Source organism: Aquarana catesbeiana, linkage group LG11 (assembly GCF_042186555.1).
Source record: "Aquarana catesbeiana isolate 2022-GZ linkage group LG11, ASM4218655v1, whole genome shotgun sequence".
NCBI lineage: Eukaryota > Metazoa > Chordata > Amphibia > Anura > Ranidae > Aquarana > Aquarana catesbeiana.
The window spans coordinates 279,226,248-279,250,130 of record NC_133334.1 but is presented as its reverse complement, the minus strand read 5'-3'; the positions used below and the strand labels follow the sequence as shown (position 1 = coordinate 279,250,130).

The 23,883-nt window shown below is 45.3% G+C and overlaps 1 protein-coding gene across 1 annotated transcript in view; it reads right to left on the bottom strand.

Moving 5' to 3' along the window:
* CDH13 (cadherin 13) overlaps positions 1-23,883 on the bottom strand; it is a 902,416-nt gene that overhangs the window by 355,688 nt on the left and 522,845 nt on the right. The gene's annotated exons all lie outside the window — the stretch shown is intronic.

Below are 23,883 nucleotides of genomic sequence, written 5' to 3'. Positions count from 1 at the left end.
ACCACATTCTCACCATTAAATCACCAGGCAGGCGCTAATACAAACTTAACAGGATCTCTCGTTATATATGAATAAAGTAAGCCATCATTCTACATGCATTGATACTCCGGTAATTTGATACAGTGTTTAATTAAACAAATTGTTTATGGCTGTCAAACAAATTCCCGTATTCTCATATAAACACATGCAACGTACTGCCAGAGGTTTGCCGGAGGAGACGGCTGCTGCTCCTTCTTCTCAAATGTTAAAATAAATGTATCTTTTCTATCCAGGCTGAGGGTTCTCTGGGCCATAGAACCGGGGCTTGACAAGGAAATAAACTAACTTCAAAGCATAAGCTGGATCATATGCTGGCTTCAAATATCATGAGGATAACCCTACTGGAAGTCCCAGTTCCATCGCACCGCCAAGACCAGTACAAAGGATGGCGTCACACCCTGCCTAGTGAATTCTGTGTATATCCTGGACTGTTTCCGATAACTGCTGTGGAACTTCTTCCTTTGTTGCTGCTGTATTATCCTTCTGCGGTGTGGACAGGGTTAAACTGAATATTCATTAATGCAGAAGTGCAGCAGCCATCTTTGAGGAGACCACTTTGCAATGCTCATCTTTGGAGTGTCTCCGATGCAAGGGGGAGGCCTTTTTGGCTCACTCTAGGTAGATCCTGTTAGGATGGCGATTGGCTACTGCAGCTAAGCAAGGAGATGAGGGCTGCTAGCTGCTAAGAGGAACCCCCCCCCCCAACCCATGTGTTTTCTGTACATTGCAGGGATTGTAACAAACTTTGTTGTAGATTGTACCTTTTGATATTCTGAAGAAATAGTTTCTCTGTGTCCATGGGTAGAGTGAATGTGAGTGACTTTATAATTATCAATCAGCTGCTGCACCTGCAGGGCTCGAATGAGGTAAGTGGCAGGGTCTGCATCCCCTTAACTGTGATTTCCCTTTGGGAGTATCTCACCAAAAATTACATGTTTGTTGCAAGGGATGCCCAAAATCTGACTTGTATCATAGTGGAGACTTCTGGGAAAACCAGTAAGCCAATCACACAAGAAGGAAGTTACATTTTGGGGGGCATTCTGTGTACAGAGCTCCTCCAGGTGGCCATATTCATATTGCATTTTACAGAACATTACAGCAGCTGCAGATTAAAAAGGAAAGGGAATTTTTAACCCATTCCTGCCGATGTGGTGCATATATGCAGACTCTCGGTGGGTGGGCTTTAACGCCCAGAGGCTGCATATATGCGGACTTATGTAAACAGTTTTCTGTGCTGAGAGCGCGCTCCCAGCGCAGTCGTCGGTGGGGATCAGTGAGCTCCCGATGCAAACTTGCGGTCGGGAGCTTTCCCGTTATGTGACAGCCAATCACAGTGGTCACATGATCCCAGTGCTCGCCTCCCCCTCCCGGCATTTAGAAGCTCTTAAAGGGCAAGGAGGTGGCGGCGGGAAGGGGTTAAAAACATTTACTTACAATATGATTTATACCAATTGTATTTATGTATATATTATATAATATAGTATATAAGACAGTATATATATGCATATATCAATTGTACAGTATATATGTATATAAGGCAGTATATATTAGATATACTTATAATATTACTGTATATTAATTGTATAGTAGTAATGTATATATTATATAATATAGTACATACGACAGTATATAGTATATATGCACATATTATATTTTATTATTTTACAGTATATATGTATATATTATATAATATAGTATATCAGACAGTATCTAGTATATAAAACATATATAAATATTGCAAACTACTCTAGAGCAACCTGAGACTGCATTCAGCATCGGGTATAAAGTAACCCGAGGTTACAACCCAGCGTCAGGTGTGATATAACAATTCCTGTGAAACAAAGTGCAAATTCACAGCTGTTAAGCATCGATCGCAATCCCATAATCTGTGAAAACATATATACAAAAAAAAACAAAAAATTGCCGCGCTGTGTGATACTGAACCTTACAAACGCATAGATAGTGCCATAAACAATGAAAATCAATACTGCTAAAAAATGTGAAACTATGAACATAAAAAAAAAAAAAAAAATAAATAAATTTGTATAATAAGCAAGCTCACAGTGAAATAAATTTAGTATTATTCCTTAATATGAAGTGTTCAAAAAAAAAAAAAAAGATTTTTTTTCTCCCAATTTTCATCCAACCACAGAGACAAAAGTGCAAATTGGCGTATTATACGTATTACTGTCCAAAAAGTGACTCTAGTGATGATAATCCTGATCAGAAGAGGATGACTTCACACATGTGCCCCCCCCCCCACCGTGTGAATGCGCTCACCTCCAACAGTGTGACCGCACACTTAAGTTTGGTCCACATAGGCAGTTGAACCTCTCCTGGGCTCTAAGTGAAACTGGCTCAGCAGGAGATCCCACAGGAAAATGCAGAGAAATTGTCCTCAATTTTAAAACAAGAGGCTGGATAGTGGATTATCGCTAGTTTAAAAATGTGTTTAGAAAACATAACATCAGAAAACTCACACATTTTAGGTGCTTCCAGCGCACCAAACTATAAAAGCATTAAGCATAGAATTCCTCTCCAAACGACTTCCACACTTGTAGGTGTCAGCAGCTTGTACAAACAAGCATGTATCCGAGCTCCTCCCCTGTCCTGGCCCCTCCCCTACGTGTGACGACACAGAGCTAATCACGTGTCTTCCTCAGGGGGATCCCATAATATATGCATATAATATTATTATATTATTGTACAGTATATATTATATAATATACCCTGTTTCCCCGAAAATAAGACCTAGCGTGATTGTCGGTGATGGTTGCAATATAAGCCCTACCCCTCCATATAAGCCCTAGTTAAAGTCCTTGTAGGTCTTATTTTCAGGGTAGGGCTTATTTTTGGGGAAACAGGGTAGGGCTTATTTGGGGGGGTAGGGCTTATATTGCAGCCATCACCAACAATCACGCTAGGTCTTATTTTCGGGGAAACAGGGTAGTATATATGACAATATATATGCATATAATATTATTATATTAATTTTACAGTATATATGTTGTAATGATCTGGGGTGATTATGCTCTAGTGGTGTATGCGTTTTCAGGAACACCGGTCAGTCCAGACTGTATTTTTTAAGGGCGTGGCAGCCCAATTTTATTTAAACGAAACAAACTTCACAGAAAATCTTCCCACGCAGGGGGTTCCACCATCATTGCACAACAGAAAAACTTCAGCCTCCCGGCTCACTCACTTTTACTTAGTCAAACTCCCTCCCGGAGCTTACTTGCTCAGCTGCATGCTGCTTGGTGGCGGGGGCCACACCTGCCTCCTGCAGACATCCACGCTCAGACTCCTAGAGACCGCCTGTCTCTCTTTCCACCTGAAAGCCCTCCCGACTCCTACACCAGGACACCTGCCTGTAGGGCGGCGCTGTTCCCAAGTGCGAGCCATGAGCTCTCTTCCGCTGGGGAATATAGACCACGCCCACAGGTGGGCAATCATCATGCCTGTCTTTGCAAAAACCAGGCTGAAGGGGCGAATACACACCGTGACCTGGGGTCACCTCTCCACAATCTATATATTATATAATATAGTATTTAAGACAGTATATATATATATATATATATATATATATATATATATATATATATATATATATACATAAAATATTATTATATAAAGTGTACAACATACATAAATTTTATATATATATATATATATATATATATATATATATATATATATATATATATAAACATTTTTTTTTTTCTAATTGCTATTTTGTTCCGCACGAAAGTGGAGTTACCCTTTAAATAGGTGGGGATGTCAGCATGCTACAGAATTATAGTAACCTAATGCAATTCAATACAACACAGGAAAAGATACATCTAAATGGGACGGAACAATTGGATTCATATAGACCTATTGCCTATGTTAGTGTACCTTACTCATGAACCTCACTTTACAGAGCTCTGTAAGCCTAATTTTACATTTCAGCTGCCATGCAGAAAATCAATATAACAGAGTATTTCAAGTCGTTACACCAGAACAGGCAGCCCGTCCGTCTAATCTCAATGCAGGGTGCCGGACGCACGGATTTCAATGTGTGTGGGTTTTTTTTTGTTTTTTTTTTTTTTATTAACCACTTCAGCCCCGGACCATTTTGCTGGCCAAAGACCAGAGCACTTTTTGCGATTCGGCGCGGCGCCGCTTTAACTGACAATTGCGCGGTCCTGCGACGTGGCTCCCAAACAAAATTGATGTCCTTTTTTCCCCACAAATAGAGCTTTCTTTTGGTGGTATTTGATCACCTCTGCGGTTTTTATTTTTTTATAAACAAAAATAGAGCGACAATTTTGAAAAAAATGCATTATTTTTTACTTTTTGCTATAATAAATATCCCCCAAAAATATATAAAAAAAACATTTTTTTTCCTCAGTTTAGGCCGATACGTATTCTTTTACATATCTTTGGTAAAAAAATTTAAAAAAAATCGCAATAAGCGCTTATTGATTGGTTTGCGCAAAAGTTATAGCGTCTACAAAATAGGGGATAGTTTTATGGCATTTTTATTAATAATTTTTTTTTTTTTTTTACTAGTAATGGCGGCGATCAGAGATTTTTATCATGACTGCGACATTATGGCGGACACATCGGACAATTTTGACACATTTTTGGGACCACTGTCATTTTTACAGCGATCAGTGTTATAAAATTGCACTGAATACTGTAAAAATGACACTGGCAGTGAAGGGGTTAACCACGAGGGGGCGATCAAGGGGTTAAGTGTGTCCTAGGGATGTGTTCTAACTGTGGGGGGGGGGAGGGGCTGTGTGTGACACATCACTGATCACCGCTCCCGATCACAGGGAGCTGTGATCAGTGTCCTGTCACTAGGCAGAACCGGGAGATCCTTGTTTACATCAGCATCTCCCCGTTCTTCCTCTCCGTGAGACGATCGCGGGTATCCCCGCGGACATCGAGACCGCTGGGACCCGCGATCCTACTCACGGAGCTCGCGGCGCACGCGATGGCGCGGCGGCAAATTCATAGGGTCGTACAGGTACACGCCCATTTGCCCAGCCGTGCCATTCTGCCAACGTATAAGTGCATGCGGCGGTCGGCAAGCGGTTAAAGTGGAGTTTCACCCACTTTTACAACTCTTCAGCATCCCTCACTAAACTGCGCACTGTAAACGAATTGGATATTTTTTTTTTTTCCTCAGCACCTACTGAATATCTGCTGTATTCATTTTTCACTTCCTCCTCCCTGGCCGTGGCCCATCGCATCATTTCCTGTTTGCAATGCCTTCTGGGAAGGGGCGGCAACTTCCTCTGAAACTGCCGTTGCTATGGAAACCTGACCTGAAACCTATTACACTGCTTGTGCTGCACTGAGCATGTGCGAGATCCGCAAGGATGAGATCCAGGAAGAAATACAGTCTGGCTTCAGATGCCCACACTTAAGATGGCCGCGGCCTGCTGTAAGTTTATAAAATAACAAACTACTGCTATAAACTAACAAAACAGACCTTAGTTTACAGACTAACTTTACTAGAATACATTAAGCTTGTGTATTATAGGGGTATTTTTATTTAAAAAGTATAATTTCAGCCGGAACATCACTTTAAGCGTGTGATTCGATTCTAATTAGCTTCAAAAAGGATGGGTATGGGGCGCAGAGCACTACGCCCCCGAGCCCACCCACTTGAGTGACATTAGCGAATTAAGGATCGCCACAAATGGATTGAGAGCTGCGAGGGGTGTAGGGGGGGGGGGTTGCGAGTGAGGGGACCAGGTCTGTTTGCCGCCCCCCCCCCCAAAATAATTGACCACCAGCCGCCACTGCTAGACCACCTAAGTGAACAAAAGGGAGTTTTTATTGGATTTGTATAAACTTGTTTCATAATAAATAATCAATTCATTGGCATTTGCGGGCGTCTAAAATACGGCATCAAGTCATTTTGGGGAGGATGCATTGTTCAGAGATGAAACGATCGGAGAGTTATCATCTTCAATGACGCCTTCATTCTGATCCGCTTATCAAACAGAAACAAGCACAGCTTCTTTTTTTTTTAAGCACCAGCTGTTCACGTGCAAACCGCACAAAAAAAAAAGTACAAACCGCTGACGAGACGGAAAACAATCGTCTTTCCGCCGCTATCTGCTGCCACTTAATTAGACTTGTGTTATATTGATCATTTTAATTGTGTGTGTTAATTAACAAGTCCTTTATAAAAAAAAAAAAAAAGGCACTTGAAGCTCGGTGGCCGAGAGCGCTGACATGACATCCCTCCAGGATAACCTCTCCGCCGGCGGGGTGACAAATATTGACGTCACACACTTCATTAGTCCCGGGTGATGGATGACGGGTGACAGGCTGAGATCTCAGAGCGTTGTCACTTTGTCAGGCTGGATTAAAGGAGAACTAAATGATATTGCTAGAGACTGCATTAGTAAAGTCCAACAGAGCTTTCGGTTTTAATGAACTAAATACAATCCAGGTGCATCAAAATGAAAAGTGTGCAAAGCCGGAAATGATTTTCTTTCGATTTTCTTTAGAAAGCAGCCACAGCAAAAAAAAAAAAAGCCTGTCCCCTGCCATCACACTGCAACAAAGGACTTTGCTCTCTGTGTGGATGCAGTGGTCCAAACCTCGCCTCAGCTCTTGAACAGAGTGAAGTGAAAAGTAGAAAAGCCTGCCCCATACCAGCACACTGTGTCAGGAATCAGTAGCAGGGATGGCCAAACCAAGCTAAACTGGGACCAGACTACCTATATATTAAAGTAAAATTTATTTACAGTCAAACCAAAATCCATCCAAACACCAGCAAACAACAGATATAAAGATATAAGTATCTGACAGCAAAGAAAAACACTGAGGGGGCAATCTAGAGGAACTAAATACCCTCCCAGCAGCCAGCATCAGGTGGAAGATGATTATTGGGATCTGGTGGCTTCTGGGAGATACCTGCTGGTGGACACCAGAACTACAACGTTCCACTCTGGGAAGCACAGTGCCACCAGCAGGCGATCCAGGTCCTGACACACTGCAAAGAAGGACTTTTGTGCTGCGTGTAGGAACAGTGGTCCACACCTTACCTTAGCTCTTAAATAGAGTGAATTTTTCAGGTAGATGCTGGCCAGCACATGCACACAAGGATTTGCAGGATTGCGAACTCCTGTGCGTGCACGGGTGCCTGCGCCCTTTTAACATTGGCGCCAAATGGCAGTTGCACAAGGGCCTTGCTGTCTGATCTGCAGCTTTCCCCTGTATTCTGTATCCTGTATCTGTCCTTGATCTTGTTGACCCGGCTTTCCTGACCATCCTGATTATCTCCAAACCTGACCCGGGCTTGTCCTGACTCTGAGATTGCTACATCTGCTTGATCCTCTGCTGCCAAACCTCTGCCTGAACTTTAACTAATCTCTGCCTGATGTCTTTGAGGTATTTGACTTCCTGTGTATAACCCGGCTTGCCCGACTCTGCACCGGTCTTCTCAGCCCCACCAGCCTTCACTTATCTGCATCCGCAGTATCCGTCACCTGCATCATTTTTGCATCCGCAGTACACCTGCATCCACAATGTGCCTGCATCCGCAGTCAACCAGCACCCGCTGCTACTGCTACTGTCGCCTGCCTCTCCTACCTACACGCTAATTGAGAACATCACCTTGCTCTCGTGGCCGCTGTTGCAACCTCAGTGGTCCTTGAACCGGGGCTGTACGAGAGGCCTTTCTCTGCTCGTCAGCGTATACTTGAAGGTACATGACAGAAATGAAGATTGTTTATTTATCTATTTTTTTAACATGCCACAGCTTAAGTAGACAAGCCTGTTCCCTGCCAGCACACTGTGTCAGGAATAAGCAGGAGGGATGGCCAAATCTATGTAGCTACACTCAGGAAACTGGGACCAGACTACATATACTTACAGTAAAATGTATTTACAGTGCAACCAAAATCCATCCAAACAGCAAACATAAAGATCTAAGTATCTAGCAGCAAAGTAAAACTCTGGAGCAAGGGGGAAATGCAGAGGTGGAACTAAATACCCTCCCAGCAGCCAGCATCAGGCGGAAACTGATTACTGGGATCTGCTGGCTGCTGGGAGACACCTGCTGGTGGACACCAGAACTACAACGTTCCACTCTGGAAAGCACAGTGCCACCAGCAGTTGATCCAGGTCCTGACACACGCTCAATGAAGGACTTTTGCTCTCTCGCAGTGGTCCACACCTCATATTAGCTCATGAACAGAGTGACGTGAAAACGATTTATTTCTTTATTTTTTTATGTATTTATTTATTATTTTTTTAAGCAGCCACAGCTGAAGTAGAAAAGCCTGTCCTCTGCCAGCACACAGTGTCAGGGATTAGCAGCAGGGATGGCCAATTCTACGCAGCTACACTTAGGGAACTGGGACCAGACTACATATACTTACAGTTAAATGTATTTACAGTGAAACCAAAATCTATCCAAACACCAGCAAACAGCAAATATAAAGATCTAAGTATCTGGCAGCAAAGTAAAACACTGGAGCAAAGGGGAAAATGCAGAGGCGGGACTAAATACCCTCCCAGCAGCCAGCATCAGGTGGAAACTGATTACTGGGATCTGCTGGGAGTCACCTGCTGATGGACATCAGAACTACAAATTTCCACTCTGGGAAGCACAGTGCCACCAGCAGGTGATCCAGTTCCTGACACACTGCAAAGAAGGACTTCTGCTCTCTGTGTGCGAGCAGTGGTCCACACCTCGCCCTAGTTCTTGAACAGAGTGAAGTGTATTTATTTAGTTATTTCTTTATATATTTCTTTTTTCTTTTAAGCAGCCACAGCTTAAGTAGAAACATCTGCCCCCTTACCAGCACACTGTGTCAGGAATCAGCAGCAGGGATGGCCAAATCAAGCTACATTCAGGAAACTGGGACCAGACTACCTCCATTTAAAGTAAAATTTCTTTACAGTAAAACCAAAGAACATCCAAACACTAGCAAACAGCATGTATAAAGATATAAGTATCTGGCAGCAAAGTAAAACACTGGAACGAGGGGGAAATCTAGGGGTAGGACTAAATATCCTCCCAGCAGCCAGCATCAGGTATAAACTGATTACTGGGATCTGCTGGCTGCTGGGAGACACCCGCTGGTGGACAATGGAACTGCAACGCTCCGCTCTGGGAAGCACAGTGCCGCCAGCAGGTAATCCAGGCCCTGACACACTGCAACGAAGGACTTTTGCTCCCTGTGTGGAAGCAGCAGCCCACACCTCACCTCAGCCCTTGAACAGAGTAAATATTGTATCTTTTACTTTAAAAGCAGCTACAACTTAAGTAGAAAAGCCTGTCCCCTGTCAGCACACTGCAAAGAAGGACTTTTGCTCCTTGTGTGAAAGCAGCAGCCCATGCCTCATATAAACTCATGAACAGAGTGAAGTGAAGGCAGTTTATTTTTGAAGCAGCCACAGCCTAAGTAGAATATCCTGCCCCCTGCCAGCGCATTGATAAGAAGGACTTTTGCTCTCTGTGTGGAAGCAGTGACTGACATACCCCCTGCATTAACATTAGAAGTACCTTTCTAATATCAGTTCTCAGCTGTGTAAAGGGCTTAGAGAGCCGGGGGTGGAGAAACAGCAGTAGACTGATCTTCCCAGTGAATGGCTGCGCAGGGGGGCATGCCAGCGCAAGTCTTGGCCATTGGAGGACAGGCAGGCTGTTCTCCCAGCACAGCCACAAAACTGACCACACTGAACTGGTTATGCTTCTATGCCTGGCATGGTCAATTTGCAATAGGAATGCAGAGGGGCTGGCAGGATCACCAGGTATTTCACCCAAGGGAAGCAATACAAAGAGAACAGGAGACTTTTTGACACAAGTACATGGTAAAGCAGGCACATATCAGGAAGATGGAATATTTGGGTAACATATTTTTTAAAGTGGTTGTAAACCTCGGACATGAAATATGAACAAAGCATATCCCTCTATAGTGTGTACTTGTCTCATTCCAGAGCACTAAGGGGGAGATTTACTAAAACTGGAGCACTCAGAATCTGGTGTAGCTGTGCATGGTAGCCAATCAGCTTCTAAGTTCAGCTTCTTAAATTAAGCTTTGATAATAAAACCTGGAAGCTGATTGGTTACTATGCACAGTTGCACCAGATTCTGTGTGCAGCAGTTTAAGTAAATCAGCCCATAAGTGTGATTTCCATCTGCTGCCTCCTTCCTCTGCTATCTGCATGAGTCACTTCTGACAAAAGGTGACATGGGAGGGATCTCCAGCACAGGGCCTGTGATTGACAGCCTCAGCTTTGTTCCTGTGTGCCGTGTGAAGGGGGATGAGTCCTTTCCCTCCAATCAGTTCTCACTGAGCTCTGCAGAGTGTAACTTCAGCTCTCCGCCCTCTTTTTTTCTGATAGCTCAGGCAAGCTTTATAAATTCTGCACTTAGAATGGATGTAGAGGAGAGAGGGCAGCAGATAAACAGGTACAACTTATCTATGAGGTTTTTTTTTCATCTCTGTGTATCACCTGAGACCTGTCCTTTCACTGGATATATAGAAGGGTTTACAACCCCTTGATAAATACATCATTTTTTACTATCACTTTAAGGTAATGAAAACTAAAGCTACGCGCCCATGGAATGCGGTCTCCATTCAGACCGCAGCGGCTCTTTAATTGCACTTTTGTTTTTTCCTTTAAAAAGCGGCGGAGTGATGTAAATCATTCCTCATTACTGAACAGAATACAGCGGCCGGCCGGCTCACATTCCAGACTCATTTGTTTCCAGGCTGACAATATTGACGCCATCGATTAAATCTTCACTTGCTAATAGCCGGTCGATGGAGGAAGACACAATGTAGGAGCGCTCCCGCTGAATATAGAGAGGGGCCAGCTTGGCACGCAGGTGATGTATCAGCACGCTGCTCTGTTTTCCATCCAACAAGCCGGCAATCTAATTTAGTCTGCCGAGACGTAATTAAAAGGTGTCTTTGGGCTGCCATTTGTTTGATGGCGTTTTCATTTTCTTATGTTCCCGGCGTTTGACAAAAGGCCATTAAGGGTCCCGAGCCATTTTCTCATGTCAGGTAATTGTTATGTTTCTTTTTTTTTTTTTTTTTTTTTTTGTGTGTTAATCCGCAGCACACAACAAAGCGATCTTCTAATCACATCGACCCCCATCCCCCTATCGTGATCTGCTGATCAAAGGCTGCTGAAATGTTAAAGTGACACGAAATGAGATTCTGATTCCCCAAAAATAGTCCATACACCTCCACTACATAATGGCCCCGTAATCTGTTCTTCATGAAGGGGTTTCTTGCTGTGTTTTTCTGCCTCCTAGTAACATCCTCCATCAGCACCCAAAACTCTTCTCCCTCCTCACTTCCATTTGTTTGGACAGGGCAGTGCATGTTAGTTACAGTCATGTGCACTTCTCTACGCACACTACAAATCCCATAGCCCATAGTCCATGGTCCATATCCCATAGTCCATATCCCTTAGTCCATATCCCATGGTCCATAGTCCCTATTCCATAGTCCATATACCATATCCCATAGTCCATATCCCATAGTCCATATCCCATAGTCCATATACCATATTCTATATCCCATAGTCTGGATCCCATAGTCCATAGTCCTTATCCCATAGTCCATATCCCTTAGTCCATATCCCATGGTCCATAGTCCCTATTCCATAGTCCATATACCATATCCCATAGTCCATATCCCATAGTCCATATCCCATAGCCCATAGCCCATAGCCCATAGCCCATATTCCATATCCTTTAGTCCATATTCCATAGTCCATAGTCTATAGTCCATAGTCCATATCCCATATTCCATAGTCCATAATCCAAAGTCCATCCCATAGTCCATATCCCATAGTCCATATCCCATGGTCCATAATCCATAGGCCATATCCCATAGTCCATAGTCCAAAATCCATATCCCATAGTCCATCTTCCATGGTCCAAAGTCCATATCCCTTAGTCCATAACACATATTCTATAGTCTATATTCTTTAGTCCATATCCCATATCCATATCTCATAGTCCATATCCCATATCCATATCTCATAGTCCATATCCCTTAGTCCATCTTCCATAGTTCAAAGTCCATATCCCATAGTCCATATCCCATAGTCCAACGTCCAAATTTCATAGTCCATATTCCACGGTCCATATCCTATAGTCCATAATCCATAGTTCAAAGTTCAAAGTCCATATTTCTTAGTCCATATTCCAAAGTCCATATCGCATAGTCCATAATCCATAGTCCAAAGTCCATCCTATGGCCCATATCCCATAGTCCATATCCCATGGTCCATAATCCATAGCTCATATCCCAAAGTCCAAAATCCATATCCCATAGTCCATCTTCTATAGTCCAAAGTCCATGTCCCTTAGTCCATAACGCATATTCTATAGTCTATATTTTTTAGTCCCATATCCATATCTCATAGTCCATATCCCTTAGTCCATCTTCCATAGTTCAAAGTCCATATCCCATAGTCCATCTTCCATAGTTCAAAGTCCATATCCCATAGTCCAAAGTCCAAATCCCATAGTCCATATTCCATGCTCCATATCCCATAGTCCATAGTTCAAAGTCCATATTTCTTAGTCCATATTCCAAAGTCCATATCCCATAGTCCAAAGTCCATAGTTCATATGCCATAGTCCATATCCTATAGTCCATGTCCCATAGTTCATATTCCATAGTTCATATTTCATAGTTCATAGTTCATATTTCATAGTCCATAGTCCATAGTCCAAAATCCATATCTCATAGTCCATAGTCCAAAATCCATATCCCATAGTCCATAGTTCAAAGTCCATATTTCTTAGTCCAAAGTCCATATCCCATAGTCCATATTCCACATTTCATAGTCCAAATCTCATAGTTCAAAGTCCATATCCCATAGTGCAAAGTTCATATCCCATAGTTCATATCCTATAGTCTGTGTCCCAAAGTCCATATCCCATAGTCCATATTTCATAGTCCATAGTTCATATCCCATAGTCCATATTTCATAGCCCATAATTCATATCTAGGGTTGCCACCTCATCCCTTTAAACCTGAGCACATATTAATTACACAGGTTCTGTGGCCGAATACATCCTATAGTACATATCCCATAGTGAATATACCATAATCCATATCCCATAGTACATATCCCATAGTACATATCCCATAATCCATATTCCATAGTACATATCCCATAGTACATATCCCATAGTACATATCCCATAATCCATATCCCATAGTACATATCCCATAATCCATATCCTATAGTACATATCCCATAGTACATATCCCATAATCCATATCCCATAGTACATATCCCATAGTACATATCCCATAATCCATATCCCATAGTACATATCCCATAATCCATATTCCATAGTACATATCCCATTGTACATATCCCATAATCCATATCCCATAGTACATATCCCATAGTACATATCCCATAATCCATATTCCATAGTACATATCCCATTGTACATATCCCATAATCCATATCCCATAGTACATATCCCATTGTACATATCCCATAATCCATATCCCATAGTACATATCCCATAATACATATCCCATAGTTCCTAGTCCACATCCCAAAGTCCATATCCCATAGTCCATATTGCATATCCCAAAGTCTGTAAATGTGTTTTATTGGGATTTAATGTGATAGACCAACACAAAGTGGCACATAATTGTGAAGTGGAAGGAAAATGATAAATGGTTTCAAAAATGTTTTACAAATAAATATGTGAAAATTGGGGGGGGGGGGGGGGGGCATTTGTGTTCAGCCCCCTTTACTCTGATACCCCTAACTAAAATCTAGATGAACCAATTGCCTTCAGAAGTCACCTAATTAGTAAATAGAGTCCACCTGTGTGTAATTTAATCTCAGTATAAATACAGCTGTTCTGTGAAGCCCTCAGAGGTTTGTCAGAGAACCTTAGTTAACAAACAGCATCATGAAGGCCAATGAACACACCAGACAGGTCAGGGATAAAGTTGTGGAGAAGTTAAAATCAGGGTTGGCTTAAAAAAAAACCTCCCAAGCTTTGAACATCTCACGGAGCTCTGTTCAATCCATCATCGGAAAATGGAAAGAGTATGGCACAACTGCAAACCTACCAAGACATGGCCGTCCACCTAAACTGACCGGCCGGGCAAGGAGAGCATTCATCAGAGAAGAGCCAAGAGGTCCATGGTAACTCTGGAGGAGCTGCAGAGATCCACAGCTCAGGTGGGAGAATCTGTCCACAGGACAACTATTAGTCGTGTTCTCCACAAATCTGCCCTTTATGGAAGAGTGACAAGAAGAAAGACATTGGTGAAAGAAAGTCATAAGAAGTCCTGTTTGTAGTTTGTGAGAAGCCATGTGGAGGACACAGCAAACATGTGGAAGAAGGTGATCTGGTCAGAGGAGACCAAAATTCAACTTTATGGTCTAAAAGTAAAATGATACGTGTGGGGAAAACTAACACTGTACATCACCCTGAACACACCATCCCCACCGTGAAACATGGTGGTGGCAGCATCATGTGGTGGGGATGCTTTTCTTCAGCAGGTACAGGGAAGCTGGTCAGAGTTGATGGGAAGATGGATGGAGCCAAATACAGGCCAATCTTAGAAGAAAACCTGTTAGAGTCTACAAAAGACTTGAGACTGGGGCGGAGGTTCACCTTCCAGCAGGACAACGACCCAAAACATACAGCCAGAGCTACAATGGAAAGTCATATTGAAATTGAATGTTATTAAAAATGCCCTTTCCTTTTCAATCTGTCATTTTCTGTAAAATGCAATATGGCCACCTGGAGGCGCTCTGTACACAGATGATATACAGAACACAACCCCCCCCCCCCTGCTTTTGTGATTGGCTCACTGAGAAGCCTGCACTAAGATACAAGTCAGATACAAGTCAGATTTTGGGCATCCCCTGCAACAAAAATATCATTTTTTTTTTTGGTGAGATACTCCCAAAGGAAAATCACGTCTAAAGGCATGAAGACCCTGCCACTTTCTTCATTAGAGTCCTGCAGGTGCAGCAGCCGATTGATAATTATAAAGTCACTGCCATTTACATTCACTCCGCACATGGACACAGAGAAACAAACAGCTATTTCTTCACAATAACAAAAGGGAGGAATCTGCAACAAAGTTTGTTACAATCCCTGCAATGTACAGAGATCACCCAGAGGGAGGTGCTGCACCAGGGCCGGTCCCAGGCGGGTGCACGGGGTGCAGTGCACCCAGGCGCCAGAGAGGTGGGGGCGCTGAAGCGCCAGAGTGCTCCCCTCCCTCCTCATTCTCCCCTCCGTGCTTCTGGACACTTCTGGATAGCTCTGTCCGCAGGTCACCGCCGCGGAGCGGCCGCTGTGCTTTTCACTGCTAGAGCCCGTCCCCCCTCCCTCCTCCTCCTGTCAGAGGAGAGCAGCCGCCGGAGATCGGAGCGGCTGGTCTCTGTGTTGAGAGAGACCAGCCGCGCAGTGACTTCGCTGGGGGGAGGAGGGGGGGGCGGCCCGTGCCTGCAGCCTGACACAGGTTCTCTCCTCTGTCTCTCACTCCCACCTAAGCTGCTGCCTGGCTGTCTCGATCTGTTCTTCACCCGGGCGGCGCGGCTTCACACTGTCCTCTCTAGCTGCCGCACGGGTGTTATGTGTCTGTACTGATAGAGGGAGGTTTGTCCCTGGGGCGGTCTGTACTAATGGGGGGTTGTCCTGGGGGGTCTGTACTAATGGGGGGGCTGTCCTGGGGGGTCTGTACTAATGGGGGGTTGTCCTGGGGGTCTGTACTAATGGGGGGTTTCCTGGGGGTCTGTACTAATGGGGGGGCTGTCCTGGGGGGTCTGTACTAATGGGGGGTTGTCCTGGGGGTCTGTACTAATGGGGGGTTGTCCGGGGGGGTCTGTACTAATGGGGGGGTTGTCCTGGGGGGTCTGTACTAATGGGGGGTTGTCCTGGGGGTCTGTACTAATGGGGGGTTGTCCTGGGGGGTCTGTACTAATGGGGGGTTGCCCGGGGGGGTCTGTACTAATGGGGGGTTGTCCTGGGGGGTCTGTACTAATGGGGGGGTTGTCCTGGGGGTCTGTACTAATGGGGGGTTGTCCTGGGGGGTTGTCCTGGGGGGGTCTGTACTAATGGGGGGGTTGTCCTGGGGGTCTGTACTAATGGGGGGTTGTCCTGGGGGTCTGTACTAATGGGGGGGTTGTCCTGGGGGTCTGTACTAATGGGGGGGTTGTCCTGGGGGTCTGTACTAATGGGGGGTTGTCCTGGGGGTCTGTACTAATGGGGGGGTTGTCCTGGGGGTCTGTACTAATGGGGGGTTGTCCTGGGGGGTCTGTACTAATGGGGGGGCTGTCCTGGGGGGTCTGTACTAATGGGGGGGTTGTCCTGGGGGGTCTGTACTAATGGGGGGTTGTCCTGGGGGTCTGTACTAATGGGGGGTTGTCTGGGGGGTCTGTACTAATGGGGGGGTTGTCCTGGGGGGTCTGTACTAATGGGGGGTTGTCCTGGGGATCTGTACTAATGGGGGGTTGTCCGGGGGGGTCTGTACTAATGGGGGGTTGTCCTGGGGGGTCTGTACTAATGGGGGGTTGTCCTGGGGGTCTGTACTAATGGGGGGTTGTCCTGGGGGTTTGTCCTGGGGGGTCTGTACTAATGAGGGGGGATTTGTCCTGTGGGGGTCTGTACTAGTGGAAGGGGGGTTTTCCTGGGGAGTCTGTAGTAATGGTGGGGGTTTGTCCTGGGGGGGTCTGTACTAATGAAGGAGGGTTTGTCCTGGGGGGTCTGTACTAATGAAGGGGGGATTTGTCCTGTGGGGGTCTGTACTAGTGGAGGGGGGTTCTCCTGGGGGGTCTGTACTAATGGAGGGGGTTTGTCCTGGGGGTCTGTACTAATAGAGGGGGGGTTTGTCCTGGGGGTCTGTACTAATGGAGGGGGGTTGTCCTGGGGGGTCTGTACTAATGAAGGGGGGCTTTGTCCTGGGGGGATCTGTACTAATGGAGGGGGGGTTGTCCTGGTGGGGGTCTACTAATGGAGGGGGGTGGTTTGTCCTGGGGGGGTCCATACTGATGAAGGGGAGTCTGTACTGAGAGAGGGGTTTATACTTAGTGGGGGGTCTGCACTGACGAAGGGGGGACTAAAGTTGGTGGAAGGAGGGTGACACCATGTTATACCGCACTTGGTGACACCAACCCTAGTGCCGTCACTGCAGCTGCGGGCTCTCCTTTCGCCCCTTCCCCTCCCTCTCCCTCTCCTCCGCACGTTCACTGCTATACTAGTGAGCGGCACTGGCCAGCACAGCCTCCCACTATGTTTCTTCCCCCGCCTTTATATCAGCTAGGGAAAAATAGAATTGAAAAAGGAGAAGAGGATTGTGGGACATGTAGTCCCGAGGACTGGCAGCCCCACTGTAACACGGAAACTGCAGCCCACACAGCAGGCTCAGCTGAATGGGAGAGAGAGAGAGAGATACAGGAGCCTGGGAAAGCTTTCAGGGAAGTACACCCCGGACTCCAGAGGGAGAGGGCAGTGCTGAGGGAACACCATCAGAGAGGAAACCCCACTGCCCTGCGCCACCAGAGTGAAAGACACACAGCCTGGTGCCATCCCAATTCAGAGTGAGCTGACTCCTGATCAGAGGAACCATTGCTGGCTCAGGTGAGAGGGCCGATCGGCCATTATCTACTAACGTCCATAGGAACTGCAGTCTCTGACCATCTCCTGTATCGTATCATGTCTTCAGTCTCTGACCTTCTCTTGTATCATGTCTTCAGTCTCTGACCTTCTCTTGTATCATGTCTGCAGTCTCTGACCATCTCCTGTATCATGTCTGCAGTCTCTGACCTTCTCTTGTATCATGTCTGCAGTCTCTGACCATCTCTTGTATCATGTCTGCAGTCTCTGACCATCTCCTGTATCATGTCTGCAGTCTCTGACCATCTCTTGTATCATGTCTGCAGTCTCTGACCATCTCTTGTATCATGTCTGAAGTCTCTGACCATCTCTTGTATCATGTCTGCAATCTCTGACCAGCTTCTGTACCATGTCTGCAGTGTCTGACTGTCTCTTGTATCATGTCTACAGTCTCTGACCATCTATTCTATCTTGTCTGTAGTCTCTGACCATCTCTTGTATTATGTCTGCAGTCTCTGACCATCTCTTGTATCATGTCTGCAGTCTCTGACCATCTCCTGTACTATGTCTGCAGTCTCTGACTGTCTCTTGTATCATGTCTACAGTCTCTGACCATCTCCTGTACTATGTCTGCAGTCTCTGATCATCTCCTGTACCATGTCTGCAGTCTCTGATCATCTCCTGTACTATGTCTGCAGTCTCTGATCATCTCCTGTACCATGTCTACAGTCTCTGATCATCTCCTGTACCATGTCTGCAGTCTCTGATCATCTCCTGTACCATGTCTACAGTCTCTGACCATCTATTCTATCTTGTCTGTAGTCTCTGACCATCTCCTGTATTATGTCTGCAGTCTCTGACCATCTCTTGTATCATGTCTGCAGTCTCTGACCATCTCCTGTACTATGTCTGCAGTCTCTGACTGTCTCTTGTATCATGTCTACAATCTCTGACCATCTCCTGTACTATGTCTGCAGTCTCTGATCATCTTCTGTACCTTGTCTGCAGTCTCTGACCACCTCCTGTACTATGTCTGCAGTCTCTGGCTGTCTCTTGTATCATGTCTACAGTCTCTGATCATCTCCTGTACTATATCTGCAGTCTCTGACTGACTCTTGTATCATGTCTACAGTCTCTGACCATCTCCTGTACTATGTCTGCAGTCTCTGATCATCTCCTGTACCATGTCTGCAGTCTCTGATCATCTCCTGTACTATGTCTGCAGTCTCTGATCATCTCCTGTACCATGTCTACAGTCTCTGATCATCTCCTGTACTATGTCTGTAGTCTCTGATCATCTCCTGTACTATGACTGCAGTCTCTGACTGTCTCTTGTATCATGTCTACAGTCTCTGACCACCTCCTGTACTATGTCTGCAGTCTCTGACTGTCTCTTGTATCATGTCTACAGTCTCTGACCATCTCCTGTACTATGTCTGCAGTCTCTGAACATCTCCTGTACCATGTCTGCAGTCTCTGATCATCTCCTGTACCATGTCTGCAGTCTCTGAACATCTCCTGTACCATGTCTGCAGTCTCTGATCATTTCCTGTACCATGTCTGCAGTCTCTGATCATCTCCTGTACTATGTCTGCAGTCTCTGACCATCTCTTGTATCATGTCTGCAGTCTCTGACCATCTCCTGTACTATGTCTGCAGTCTCTGATCATCTCCTGTACTATGACTGCAGTCTCTGACTGTCTCTTGTATCATGTCTACAGTTTCTGACCATCTCCTGTACTATGTCTGCAGTCTCTGATCATCTCCTGTACCATGTCTACAGTCTCTGATCATCTCCTGTACCATGTCTGCAGTCTCTGATCATCTCCTGTACCATGTCTACAGTCTCTGACCATCTATTCTATCTTGTCTGTAGTCTCTGACCATCTCCTGTATTATGTCTGCAGTCTCTGACCATCTCTTGTATCATGTCTGCAGTCTCTGATGTCTGCAGTCTCTGACCATCTCTTGTATCATGTCTGCAGTCTCTGACCATCTCCTGTACTATGTCTGCAGTCTCTGACTGTCTCTTGTATCATGTCTACAGTCTCTGACCATCTCCTGTACTATGTCTGCAGTCTCTGATCATCTCCTGCACCATGTCTGCAGTCTCTGACCACCTCCTGTACTATGTCTGCAGTCTCTGACTGTCTCTTGTATCATGCCTACAGTCTCTGATCATCTCCTGTGCTATGTCTGCAGTCTCTGACTGTCTCTTGTATCATGTCTACAGTCTCTGATCATCTCCTGTACCATGTCTGCAGTCTCTGATCATCTCCTGTACTATGTCTACAGTCTCTGATCATCTCCTGTACCATGTCTGCAGTCTCTGATCATCTCCTGTACTATGTCTGCAGTCTCTGATCATCTCCTGTACCATGTCTACAGTCTCTGATCATCTCCTGTACCATGTCTGCAGTCTCTGATCATCTCCTGTACTATGTCTGCAGGCTCTGATCATCTCCTGTACCATGTCTGCAGTCTCTGATCATCTCCTGTACTATGTCTGCAGTCTCTGATAATCTCCTGTATTATGTCTGCAGTCTCTGACCATCTCCTGTACTATGTCTGCAGTCTCTGACTGTCTCTTGTGTCATGTCTACAGTCTCTGACTGTCTCTTGTATCATGTCTGCAGTCTCTGACCATCTCTTGTATCATGTCTGCAGTCTCTGACCATCTCTTGTATCATGTCTGCAATCTCTGACCAGCTTCTGTACCATGTCTGCAGTCTCTGACTGTCTCTTGTATCATGTCTACAGTCTCTGACTGTCTCTTGTATCATGTCTGCAGTCTCTGATCATCTCCTGTACTATGTCTGCAGTCTCTGATCATCTCCTGTACCATGTCTGCAGTCTCTGATCATCTCCTGTACTATGTCTGCAGTCTCTGACCATCTCCTGTATTATGTCTGCAGTCTCTGACCATCTCCTGTACTATGTCTGCAGTCTCTGACTGTCTCTTGTATCATGTCTGCAGTCTCTGATCATCTCCTGTACCATGTCTGAAGTCTCTGATCATCTCCTGTACTATGTCTGCAGTCTCTGACCATCTATTCTATCTTGTCTGTAGTCTCTGACCATCTCCTGTATTATGTCTGCAGTCTCTGATCATCTCCTGTACTATGTCTGCAGTCTCTGATCATCTCCTGTACCATGTCTACAGTCTCTGATCATCTCCTGTACCATGTCTGCAGTCTCTGATCATCTCCTGTACCATGTCTACAGTCTCTGACCATCTATTCTATCTTGTCTGTAGTCTCTGACCATCTCCTGTATTATGTCTGCAGTCTCTGACCATCTCTTGTATCATGTCTGCAGTCTCTGACCATCTCCTGTGCTATGTCTGCAGTCTCTGACTGTCTCTTGTATCATGTCTACAGTCTCTGACCATCTCCTGTACTATGTCTGCAGTCTCTGATCATCTCCTGCACCATGTCTGCAGTCTCTGACCACCTCCTGTACTATGTCTGCAGTCTCTGACTGTCTCTTGTATCATGTCTACAGTCTCTGATCATCTCCTGTACTATGTCTGCAGTCTCTGACTGTCTCTTGTATCATGTCTACAGTCTCTGATCATCTCCTGTACCATGTCTGCAGTCTCTGATCATCTCCTGCACTATGTCTACAGTCTCTGATCATCTCCTGTACCATGTCTGCAGTCTCTGATCATCTCCTGTACTATGTCTGCAGTCTCTGATCATCTCCTGTACCATGTCTACAGTCTCTGATCATCTCCTGTACCATGTCTGCAGTCTCTGATCATCTCCTGTACTATGTCTGCAGGCTCTGATAATCTCCTGTACCATGTCTGCAGTCTCTGATCATCTCCTGTACTATGTCTGCAGTCTCTGATCATCTCCTGTACCATGTCTGCAGTCTCTGATCATCTCCTGTACTATGTCTGCAGTCTCTGATAATCTCCTGTATTATGTCTGCAGTCTCTGACCATCTCCTGTACTATGTCTGCAGTCTCTGACTGTCTCTTGTGTCATGTCTACAGTCTCTGACTGTCTCTTGTATCATGTCTGCAGTCTCTGACCATCTCTTGTATCATGTCTGCAGTCTCTGACCATCTCTTGTATCATGTCTGCAGTCTCTGACCATCTCTTGTATCATGTCTGCAATCTCTGACCAGCTTCTGTACCATGTCTGCAGTCTCTGACTGTCTCTTGTATCATGTCTACAGTCTCTGACTGTCTCTTGTATCATGTCTGCAGTCTCTGATCATCTCCTGTACTATGTCTGCAGTCTCTGACCATCTCCTGTACTATGTCTGCAGTCTCTGACCATCTCTTGTATCATGTCTGCAGTCTCTGATCATCTCCTGTACCATGTCTGCAGTCTCTGACCATCTCCTGTACTATGTCTGCAGTCTCTGATCATCTCCTGTACCATGTCTGCAGTCTCTGACTGTCTCTTGTATCATGTCTACAGTCTCTGACCATCTCCTGTACTATGTTTGCAGTCTCTGACCATCTCCTCTACTATGTCTGCAGTCTCTGATCATCTCCTGTACTATGTCTGCAGTCTCTGATCATCTCCTGTACCATGTCTACAGTCTCTGATCATCTCCTGTATCATGTCTGCAGTCTCTGATCATCTCCTGTACCATGTCTGCAGTCTCTGATCATCTCCTGTACTATTTCTGCAGTCTCTGATCATCTCCTGTACCATGTCTGCAGTCTCTGATCATCTCCTGTACTATGTTTGCAGTCTCTGATCATCTCCTGTACTATGTCTGCAGTCTCTGATCATCTCCTGTACCATGTCTGCAGTCTCTGATCATCTCCTGTATTATGTCTGCAGTCTCTGATCATCTCCTGTACCATGTCTGCAGTCTCTGATCATCTCCTGTACCATGTCTGCAGTCTCTGATCATCTCCTGTACCATGTCTGCAGTCTCTGATCATCTCCTGTACTATGTCTGCAGGCTCTGATCATCTCCTGTACCATGTCTGCAGTCTCTGATCATCTCCTGTACTATGTCTGCAGTCTCTGATAATCTCCTGTATTATGTCTGCAGTCTCTGACCATCTCCTGTACTATGTCTGCAGTCTCTGACTGTCTCTTGTGTCATGTCTACAGTCTCTGACTGTCTCTTGTATCATGTCTGCAGTCTCTGACCATCTCTTGTATCATGTCTGCAGTCTCTGACCATCTCTTGTATCATGTCTGCAATCTCTGACCAGCTTCTGTACCATGTCTGCAGTCTCTGACTGTCTCTTGTATCATGTCTACAGTCTCTGACTGTCTCTTGTATCATGTCTGCAGTCTCTGATCATCTCCTGTACTATGTCTGCAGTCTCTGATCATCTCCTGTACCATGTCTGCAGTCTCTGATCATCTCCTGTACTATGTCTGCAGTCTCTGACCATCTCCTGTATTATGTCTGCAGTCTCTGACCATCTCCTGTACTATGTCTGCAGTCTCTGACTGTCTCTTGTATCATGTCTGCAGTCTCTGATCATCTCCTGTACCATGTCTGAAGTCTCTGATCATCTCCTGTACTATGTCTGCAGTCTCTGACCATCTATTCTATCTTGTCTGTAGTCTCTGACCATCTCCTGTATTATGTCTGCAGTCTCTGATCATCTCCTGTACTATGTCTGCAGTCTCTGATCATCTCCTGTACCATGTCTACAGTCTCTGATCATCTCCTGTACCATGTCTGCAGTCTCTGATCATCTCCTGTACCATGTCTACAGTCTCTGACCATCTATTCTATCTTGTCTGTAGTCTCTGACCATCTCCTGTATTATGTCTGCAGTCTCTGACCATCTCTTGTATCATGTCTGCAGTCTCTGACCATCTCCTGTGCTATGTCTGCAGTCTCTGACTGTCTCTTGTATCATGTCTACAGTCTCTGACCATCTCCTGTACTATGTCTGCAGTCTCTGATCATCTCCTGCACCATGTCTGCAGTCTCTGACCACCTCCTGTACTATGTCTGCAGTCTCTGACTGTCTCTTGTATCATGTCTACAGTCTCTGATCATCTCCTGTACTATGTCTGCAGTCTCTGACTGTCTCTTGTATCATGTCTACAGTCTCTGATCATCTCCTGTACCATGTCTGCAGTCTCTGATCATCTCCTGCACTATGTCTACAGTCTCTGATCATCTCCTGTACCATGTCTGCAGTCTCTGATCATCTCCTGTACTATGTCTGCAGTCTCTGATCATCTCCTGTACCATGTCTACAGTCTCTGATCATCTCCTGTACCATGTCTGCAGTCTCTGATCATCTCCTGTA